Source organism: Ambystoma mexicanum, chromosome 4q (genome assembly GCF_040938575.1).
Source record: "Ambystoma mexicanum isolate Mex_15411 chromosome 4q, UKY_AmexF1_1, whole genome shotgun sequence".
Lineage (NCBI taxonomy): Eukaryota > Metazoa > Chordata > Amphibia > Caudata > Ambystomatidae > Ambystoma > Ambystoma mexicanum.
Genome location: NC_090928.1, coordinates 432898016 through 432905790, shown reverse-complemented (window position 1 = coordinate 432905790; position 7775 = coordinate 432898016). Strand labels below are relative to the sequence as shown.

The following is a 7775-nucleotide window of genomic DNA, read 5'->3' as shown; positions in this document are numbered from 1 at the left end:
CCGTAGAGAAGTAGTTACATTTTGCAGAATTTGTGCATTTGACAAACGTTTTTTCCATGTTCCAAGATCTACATGTAATACGAAATGTATGAATTCTTGCAATGTAACCCTCACTGTATTTTACCAAGGCAGATAAAGGCCATCCTTCGCACCCCATATAGTTATAAGGAGGGTTTGGTGGCTGAAATTGCATTGCTTTGATGGTGATTGCATGTTGCTTCCACTTTGTACATATTACTGAATGAATACAGTTGAATATTTCAGAACTGGGGGTATAGCTCAGTGGTAGAGCATTTGACTGCAGATCAAGAGGTCCCTAGTTCAAATCTGGGTGCCCCATTGTCCGACTGTTTTACCTGTATTAAATAAATTCAAGAAAACATTCACAATCTTAACATTTTATGTAATGAGCAACACATTTCTACATTTGAAATACTCCTGTTCATCACCTGAAACATAGGGTAAGCACCATTAAGCTGTTTAGGATTTCTTCGTATGATACAAGCTGTGTTTTACATTCACCCAAGTTCTAATGGTGATATTATCAGTTTGAAATAGTCCATTGGAAGCTCATATGAATGTTATAAAACTGTGGTGGAAACCAATAATATGCCCTTAATGAAATGAATTAATTTGTACAGCTGACCAGAAGTGCACTGTTGTCATTAGTTCTACAAGTTCCATGCAGCCACCCACTCTATCACCATTTTAAAAAAGGGCAGTTTTCAGCATTCAAGGGTTTAACTCAGTGGTAGAGCATAGGAGTGCAGTTCAAGAAGTTTGTCATGATCTCTGCTTCCAAAAGATCAGGACTTGCCCGACTCCCTTGGAAGCAGACCCATAACCCCGGTTCCGAGTGCCAGCCAGTCCCAATTGGGACCTTTTGGACCCTGTCCTGGCGCCAGTGGCACCAGGCTCATAAAGATGCCCAGTCCCAGCGGCTGGAAGCGCCGGGCTCATAATGCTTGGGTGGACTTACCTGCAGCAGACCATGCTGCTTACTTACCTGCCAGTTGAACCCCTGATCCTCTTCTGTTTGGGACTACTTTTCCTGTTGGGTGGGGCAGGAGCCACTCCCTAGGTTCAGAACACTGGAACTCTTCTGGAAAGCAGGAACTCTTTTCTTACCTAGGCGTGGCTGTGGAAGGAGACACCTAAGCACTACAGGAGGCTATTTAAACCACACCCGATGGATGAATCTTGCTTTGCGTTATTCTGCATTCTCTGCAGCAGAACGCTCATCGTGTCTTCTGCTTCTGATCCTGGGTCTAAGGGAACAAAGGCTTACCATCCTGGAATCCAGTCTTCAGCAGCATCTGTAAAGACAAAGAAAGAACAGGTTAGCACTACAGTCTTCAGTGGCAGCGCATCTCTTACCTGGTCCATCGGCTGTCACCAATGCCTCGCGCTGCATTCCGGCATCTGAAAGACAAAGGCTTACCTACTCTTCGCATGCTCTGGAGGTCTTCGCACTGCATTCCGGCATCTGAAAGACAAAAGCTTACCAGCTCTTCACACGCTCCGGAGGCCTTCGGCGCTGCATCCCGCATCTGAAAGAAAAAAGAAGGTGCATTTAAAGACATTGGGCAATTTTATTACTCACGTGCCATTACTCCTTCCCACGCCGAATCCAGTGGGTATTCCAGCACCCTTCAGCTTCTCTAAAGCTCCGAACTTGTACCTGCAAGATAAAAGGGACAGTTAGTGCGCATCGTGAAGCAGGCTACAAGCGCTTACTTACGTGCTTCCAGGCACTTCTATTCCTCATGCGGGTTCGATCCTCAACTCTCATCAGCCCGCCATCCGCCATCGCCGAAACCCCTTCAAAACAAGAGATATCATTACAAAAGACTTTTAAGACATTTGAAGTGCCCAGAACTTACCGTTCGTGCAGTTAACGACGGACAGCAGTCCTCTGAGGTCAAGAGGCCTGCACCCTTATCCAGTCAAGAAACTGGTTACGGCACCCTGCCCCGAGGCAGATAGAGAGCTCGGCGTTCACTTACCTAAGGTGAGGGCGTTAACCTTTGGGGTTCTACAGGAGAAGAGAAAGGGAAGAGGAGAGAGGCACCCAATAACCCCAGTTCATTAATCCCATATTTTCTATCTGCAGACATCTTACTCTTCGAGTCAGACATACAGTGCACAGAGGTCCAGCCCAAAGAGCCAACCGTGTGTTACACATCACCTTTGAAGATACGGCATTCACCCAGTCAAGACCGGCGCCTCTGCGGGAATCAGGTGAGCGTTACAAAGTCCCTGTTTCATAACCATATACCCTCTTCAATAGATCCTGTTAAAATGTTTTTCAACCCAATGCACTGTAAGAAACAATAGGATATATCATCATTTCATATACAAAACAATGAACAATTGTGTTTAACTATGCTCTTAGCACAAAATCAACAAACTGCAGTAGAGAAGCAGTTACATTTTGCAGAATTTGTGCATTTGACAAAAGTTTTGTTCCATGTTCCAAGATCTACATGTGATACGAAATGTATGAATTCTTGCAATGGAAACCTCACTGTATGTTACCAAGGCAGATAAAGGACATCTTCTCTACCCCTTATACTTACAAGAAGGGTTTGGTGGATGAAAATGCATTGCTTTGATGGTGATTGCATGTTGCTTCCACTTTGCACTTATTACTGAATTAATAAAAGTGAACATTTCAGAATTGGCGGTATAGCTCAGTGGTATAGCATTTGACTGCAAATCAAGAGGTCACTAGTTCTCATCTGAGTGCCCCTTGTCCAACTGTTTTACCTGTAGAAATATTTTTTTTTAATTAAATAAATTGAAGTAAAAATTTACAATCTTAGCATTTTATGTAATGAGCAACACATTTCTACATTTGAAATACTCCGGATCATCTCCTGAAACATAGGGTAAACACCATTAAGCTGTTTCGGATTTCCGCGTATGATACAAGCTGTGTTTTACATTCACCCAAGTTCTACTGGTGAAATTATCAGATTGAAATAGTCCATTGGAAGCTCATATGAATGTTATAAAACTGTGGTGGAAACCAATAATATGCCCTCAATGAAATGTATTAATTTGTACAGCTGACCAGAAGTGCACTGATATCTTAGTTCTACAAGTTCCATGCAGTCACCCACTCTATCACCTTTTAAAAAAAGGGCAGTTTTCAGCATTCAAGGGTTTATGTCAGTGGTAGAGCGTAGGAGTGCAGTTCAAGAAGTCCCTGTTTCATAACCATATACCCTCTTCAATAGATCCTGTTAAAATGTTTTTCAACCCAATGCACTGTAAGAAACAATAGAATATATCATCTTTTCATATACAAAACAATGAACAATTGGGTTAAACTATGCTCTTAGCGCAAAATCAACTAACAGCAGTAGAGAAGCAGTTACGTTTTGCAGAATATGTGCATTTGACAAAAGTTTTGTTTCCATGTTCCAAGATCTACATGTGATACGAAATGTATTAATTTTTACAATGGAAACCTCACTGTATTTTACCAATCCAGATAAAGGACATCTTCTGTACCCCTTATACTTACAAGAAGGGTTTGGTGGATGAAAATGCATTGCTTTGATGGTGATTGCATGTTGCTTCCACTTTGTACATATTACTGAATTAATATAGGTGAGCATTTCAGAACTGGGGGTATAGCTCAGTGGTAGAGCATTTGACTGCAGATCAAGAGGTCCCTATTTGAAATCTTGGTGTCCCCTTGTCCAACTGTTTTACCTGTAGGTATATTTTTTTAATTAAATAAATTGAAGAAACCATTTACAATCTTAGCATTTTATGTAATGCGCAACACATTTCTACATTTGAAATACTCCTGATCATCACCTGAAACATAGGGTCAACACCATTAAGCTGTTTAGGATTTCTTTGTATGATACAAGCTGTGTTTTACATTCACCCAAGTTCTACTGGTGATATTATCAGTTTGAAATAGTCCATTCAAAGCTCATATGAATGTTATAAAACTTTGGCGGAAACCAATAATATGCCCTTAATGAAATGTATTAATTTGTACAGCTGACCAGAAGTGCACTGATGTCATTAGTTCTACAAGTTCCATGCAGTCAACCACTCTATCACCTTTTTAAAAAAGGGCAGTTTTCAGCATTCAAGGGTTTAACTCAGTGGTAGAGCGTAGGAGCGCAGTTCAAGAAGTCCCTGTTTCATAACCATATATCCTCTTCAATAGATCCTTTAAAAATGTTTTTCAACCCAATGCACTGTAAGAAACAATAGGATATATCATCATTTCATATACAAAACAATGAACAATTGGGTTTAACTATGCTCTTAGCAGAAAATCAACAACTGCGTAGAGAAGTAGTTACATTTTGCAGAATTTGTGCATTTGACAAACGTTTTTTCCATGTTCCAAGATCTACATGTAATACGAAATGTATGAATTCTTGCAATGTAACCCTCACTGTATTTTACCAAGGCAGATAAAGGCCATCCTTCGCACCCCATATAGTTATAAGGAGGGTTTGGTGGCTGAAATTGCATTGCTTTGATGGTGATTACATGTTGCTTCCACTTTGTACATATTACTGAATGAATACAGTTGAATATTGCAGAACTGGGGGTATAGCTCAGTGGTAGAGCATTTGACTGCAGATCAAGAGGTCCCTAGTTCAAATCTGGGTGCCCCATTGTCCGACTGTTTTACCTGTATTAAATAAATTCAAGAAAACATTCACAATCTTAACATTTTATGTAATGAGCAACACATTTCTACATTTGAAATACTCCTGTTCATCACCTGAAACATAGGGTAAACACCATTAAGCTGTTTAGGATTTCTTCGTATGATACAAGCTGTGTTTTACATTCACCCAAGTTCTACTGGTGAAATTATCAGATTGAAATAGTCCATTGGAAGCTCATATGAATGTTATAAAACTGTGGTGGAAACCAATAATATGCCCTTAATGAAATGTATTAATTGGTACAGCTGACCAGAAGTGCACTGATATCTTAGTTCTACAAGTTCCATGCAGTCACCCACTCTATCACCTTTTAAAAAAAGGGCAGTTTTCAGCATTCAAGGGTTTATGTCAGTGGTAGAGCGTAGGAGCGCAGTTCAAGAAGTCCCTGTTTCGTAACCATATATCCTCTTCAATAGATCCTTTAAAAATGTTTTTCAACCCAATGCACTGTAAGAAACAATAGGATATATCATCATTTCATATACAAAACAATGAACAATTGGGTTTAACTATGCTCTTAGCAGAAAATCAACAACTGCCGTAGAGAAGTAGTTACATTTTGCAGAATTTGTGCATTTGACAAACGTTTTTTCCATGTTCCAAGATCTACATGTAATACGAAATGTATGAATTCTTGCAATGTAACCCTCACTGTATTTTACCAAGGCAGATAAAGGCCATCCTTCGCACCCCATATAGTTATAAGGAGGGTTTGGTGGCTGAAATTGCATTGCTTTGATGGTGATTGCATGTTGCTTCCACTTTGTACATATTACTGAATGAATACAGTTGAATATTTCAGAACTGGGGGTATAGCTCAGTGGTAGAGCATTTGACTGTAGATCAAGAGGTCCCTAGTTCAAACCTGGGTGCCCCATTGTCCGACTGTTTTACCTGTATTAAATAAATTCAAGAAAACATTCACAATCTTAACATTTTATGGAATGAGCAACACATTTCTACATTTGAAATACTCCTGTTCATCACCTGAAACATAGGGTAAACACCATTAAGCTGTTTAGGATTTCTTCGTATGATACAAGCTGTTTTTTACATTCACCCAAGTTCTACTGGTGATATTATCAGTTTGAAATAGTCCATTGGAAGCTCATATGAATGTTATAAAACTGTGGTGGAAACCAATAATATGCCCTTAATGAAATGTATTAATTTATACAGCTGACCAGAAGTGCACTGTTGTCATTAGTTCTACAAGTTCCATGCAGTCAACCACTCTATCACCATTTTAAAAAAGGGCAGTTTTCAGCATTCAAGGGTTTAACTCAGTGGTAGAGCATAGGAGTGCAGTTCAAGAAGTCTGTCATGATCTCTGCTTCCAAAAGATCAGGACTTGCCCGACCCCCTTGGAAGCAGACCCATAACCCCGGTTCCGAGTGCCAGCCAGTCCCAATTGGGACCTTTTGGACCCTGTCCTGGCGCCAGTGGCACCAGGCTCATAAAGATGCCCAGTCCCAGCGCTGGAAGCGCCGGGCTCATAATGCTTGGGTGGACTTACCTGCAGCAGACCATGCTGCTTACTTACCTGCCAGTTGAACCTCTGATCCTCTTCTGTTTGGGACTACTTTTCCTGTTGGGTGGGGCAGGAGCCACTCCCTAGGTTCAGAACACTGGAACTCTTCTGGAAAGCAGGAACTCTTTTCTTACCTAGGCGTGGCTGTGGAAGGAGACACCTAAGCACTACAGGAGGCTATTTAAACCACACCCGATGGATGAATCTTGCTTTGCGTTATTCTGCATTCTCTGCAGCAGAACGCTCATCGTGTCTTCTGCTTCTGATCCTGGGCCTAAGGGAATAAAGGCTTACCATCCTGGAATCCAGTCTTCAGCAGCATCTGTAAAGACAAAGAAAGAACAGGTTAGCACTACGGTCTTCAGTGGCAGCGCATCTCTTACCTGGTCCATCGGCTGTCACCAACGCCTCGCGCTGCATTCCGGCATCTGAAAGACAAAGGCTTACCTACTCTTCGCATGCTCTGGAGGTCTTCGCACTGCATTCCGGCATCTGAAAGACAAAAGCTTACCAGCTCTTCGCACGCTCCGGAGGCCTTCGGCGCTGCATCCCGCATCTGAAAGACAAAAGAAGGTGCGTTTAAAGACATTGGGCAATTTTATTACTCACGTGCCATTACTCCTTCCCACGCCGAATCCAGTGGGTATTCCAGCACCCTTCAGCTTCTCTAAAGCTCCGAACTTGTACCTGCAAGATAAAAGGGACAGTTAGTGCGCATCGTGAAGCAGGCTACAAGCGCTTACTTACGTGCTTCCAGGCGCTTCTATTCCTCACGCGGGTTCGATCCTCAACTCTCATCAGCCCGCCATCCGCCATCGCCGGAACCCTGCAAAACAAGAGATATCATTACAAAAGACTTTTAAGACATTTGAAGTGCCCAGAACTTACCGTTCGTGCAGTTAACGACGGACAGCAGTCCTCTGAGGTCAAGAGGCCTGCACCCTTATCCAGTCAAGAAACTGGTTACGGCACCCTGCCCCGAGGCATATGGAGAGCTCGGCGTTCACTTACCTAAGGTGAGGGCGTTAACCTTTGGGGTTCTACAGGAGAAGAGAAAGGGAAGAGGAGAGAGGCACCCAATAACCCCAGTTCATTAATCCCATATTTTCTATCTGCAGACATCTTACTCTTCGAGTCAGACATACAGTGCACAGAGGTCCAGCCCAAAGAGCCAACCGTGTGTTACACATCACCTTTGAAGATACGGCATTCACCCAGTCAAGACCGGCGCCTCTGCGGGAATCAGGTGAGCGTTACAAAGTCCCTGTTTCATAACCTTATACCCTCTTCAATAGATCCTGTTAAAATGTTTTTCAACCCAATGCACTGTAAGAAACAATAGGATATATCATCATTTCATATACAAAACAATGAACAATTGTGTTTAACTATGCTCTTAGCACAAAATCAACAAACTGCAGTAGAGAAGCAGTTACATTTTGCAGAATTTGTGCATTTGACAAAAGTTTTGTTTCCATGTTCCAAGATCTACATGTGATACGAAATGTATGAATTCTTGCAATGTAACCCTC

General features: G+C 41.9%; 2 non-coding genes across 2 annotated transcripts; both read left to right on the top strand.

The window, feature by feature from the left end:
- Positions 1–267: 267 nt before the first annotated feature.
- TRNAC-GCA (transfer RNA cysteine (anticodon GCA)) lies at positions 268–340 on the top strand. Its single transcript has one exon. It is a non-coding gene; the product is annotated as a tRNA-Cys (tRNA).
- Positions 341–4583: 4243 nt separating this feature from the next.
- On the top strand, positions 4584–4656 carry TRNAC-GCA (transfer RNA cysteine (anticodon GCA)). Its single transcript has one exon. It is a non-coding gene; the product is annotated as a tRNA-Cys (tRNA).
- Positions 4657–7775: the final 3119 nt, after the last annotated feature.